This window comes from Alexandromys fortis, unplaced genomic scaffold, assembly GCF_014885135.2.
Source record: "Alexandromys fortis isolate MF-2015 unplaced genomic scaffold, M_Fortis_MF-2015_v1.1 scaffold_464, whole genome shotgun sequence".
In the NCBI taxonomy this organism is placed as follows: Eukaryota; Metazoa; Chordata; class Mammalia; order Rodentia; family Cricetidae; genus Alexandromys; species Alexandromys fortis.
Window position 1 is genome coordinate 98,675 of NW_026068366.1, and position 2,590 is coordinate 101,264.

Here is a 2,590-nt window from a genome sequence, read left to right on the forward strand (position 1 = left end):
ACTGGGAAAAAACCCTGCTAAGAAAATTGAGTAAAGAACTCCTGTACAATAAAGGAACTTCCAGAGGCATCACATTTCTCACTTCAAGCTTTATTATTGGGTTATAATAATGAAAACACCTTGGTACTGGCATAAAAAAGAAACAGGTTGACTAATAGAATCAAATTGAAGTCCCTGATATTAATCCACATATCTCTGAACACCTGATTCTTAACAAAGAAGCTAAAATTAGACAATGAAAAAAGGAAGCATCCTTAACAAATGGTGCCGACATAACTGGATGTCAGCATGCAGAAGAATGCAAGTAGACCCGTATCTATCTGCATGCACAAAATCAAGTCCAAACAGATCAAAGACCTCAACTGAACTACATAAAAGAGGAAGTGGGAAGTAGCCTTGACTTCATGAGCACCAGAGACCACTTCCTGAATATAACATCAGTAGCACAGACACTGAGAAAAACAATTAATAAATGGGACCTCCTGTATATGAGAAGATCCTATAAAGCAAAGAAGAAACTCATTAAGACAAAACAACAGCCAGTCCAACATCAGACAGAGCATTAATCTCCAAAATACAGATCTCAAGAAACCAGACATAAAAATACCAAATAATCCAATTAGCACATGGGATACACATCTAAACAGAGAATTCTCAACAGAATGATAGCAAATGGCCTAAAGACACTTAAGGAATTCCTCAATATCATTAGCCATCAGGGAAATGAAAATCAAAATGACTCTGAGATACCATCTTATACCTGTCAGAATGGCTAAGCTCAAAAACACCAATGATAGCTCATGTTGTAGAGGATGTGGAGTAAGAGTAACACTTCTCCATTGCAATGCAGGTGTGAATGCATATTTTTACAGCCTCTTTGGAAATCAGTATGGCTGTTTCTCAGAAAATTAGGAATCAAAATATCTCAAGACCCAGCAATACCACTCTTGACCATATACCCAAAGGAGGTACACTCATACTACAGCACATTTTCTCATCTGTTTTCATATTAGAATTATTCAAAATTATTAGAATCTGAAAAAAAACCTAGGTTCTGCTCAAATGAAGAATTTATAAAGACAATGTGGTACATTTTCACAGTGGAGTCCCACTCAGTGGAAAAAAAATACTGATATCCTGAAATTTGCATGCAAATAGATGGAACTAGAAAAAAAAAATCCTGAGTCAGATAACTCAGACCCATAAAGGCAAACATGGCATGTACTCAATCATAAGTGGATATTAGACATATTGCAACGATAAACAGTCCATGACCACAAAGAAACTAGGTAACGAGGAGAACCCTAACAGTGATATGCATATATCCCCCTTGGAAGGTGAAATAGACAAGAGCTTCTTCAAAAATTGGTAGCATGGGACAGGGGTTAATGAAGGACAGAAGGGGGGAGAAGGGGACTAAGGATGGGAACATGAGGAAATGGGTTGGTCAAGATTGGGTAAGGACAGAGAGGGAGAACAAGGAAAGACATGTCTTGATTGTGGGAGCCTTTATGGGGCTAGCCTGAAACAGCATCAGGAAAATTCCCAGGTATCCACAGGGGTAACCCCAGCTAAGAGCTTAAGCAAGAGTGGAGAGGTTGCCTAAACTGGTCAGTCCCTGCAAACTGTTTAACAACAATCACAAAACCTTAATCCAGCAACAGATGGAAACAGATAGCAGAGATCCAAAGCTAAGTACTGTACCAAGATTCCAGACACCAAAGAAAGCAAAATCATAATACCAGTAAAGGAGTCAAGATCATAATGGGCATTCCCACAGGAACAGCTGATATGAGCTAGTGGGAGCTCACTGACTCTAGACTGATAGCAGGGGAACCTAGAAAGGAACAAACTAGGACTTCCAAATATTGTTGACCTTTGTGTAGTTTGGGCAGTCTGTGGGGACACTAGCAGTAGGATGAGGATTTATCCCTAGTGAGTGGACTGGCTTTTTGGATCCCATTATTTTTGGAGGGATACCTTGCTCAGCCTAAATATAGGGGGGAAAGGCCTTGGTCCTGACACAAAGTGATGTGTCAGACTATGTTGATTTCCCACAGGAAGCCTTACCTTCTCTAAGAAGTGGATGAGAAGTGGGTGGTGGGATTGTAGAGGAGCAGGAGGAATGAGAGAGTAAGAACTGGGATAGGTCTGAGAAATGAGAAAAGATCTTTTAAAACATAAAATAATAAAGAAAATTGAGTACAATAAATTTATTTCAATTAAAAGTTTTAAGGGGCAGAAAGATCCGTCAGAGGGCAAAGCCACTTGCCAACAAGCCTGATGTCATAACTGACTTTGATCCCCAGACCCCAATGACAAGCAATAAATATAGTGCAAGTGTTCTCTGATGTCCACACTATGCCATGTCAAATCCCACACATACACACAGACAAACAAATGTACAATCACAGGGACACAGAAAACACTACTTAATTAACTAAAACGTAATAAAAAGTAAATAATTTATGGAAAGGGAAAGAAAAAACAGAAGAAATGGACACCAGAAAGGAAATAAGAAACGATAGACTTCAGTAAAAGAGAAATAAACATTTTTCCTAGAGTTTCCAAACTGCTACCATCATCATTA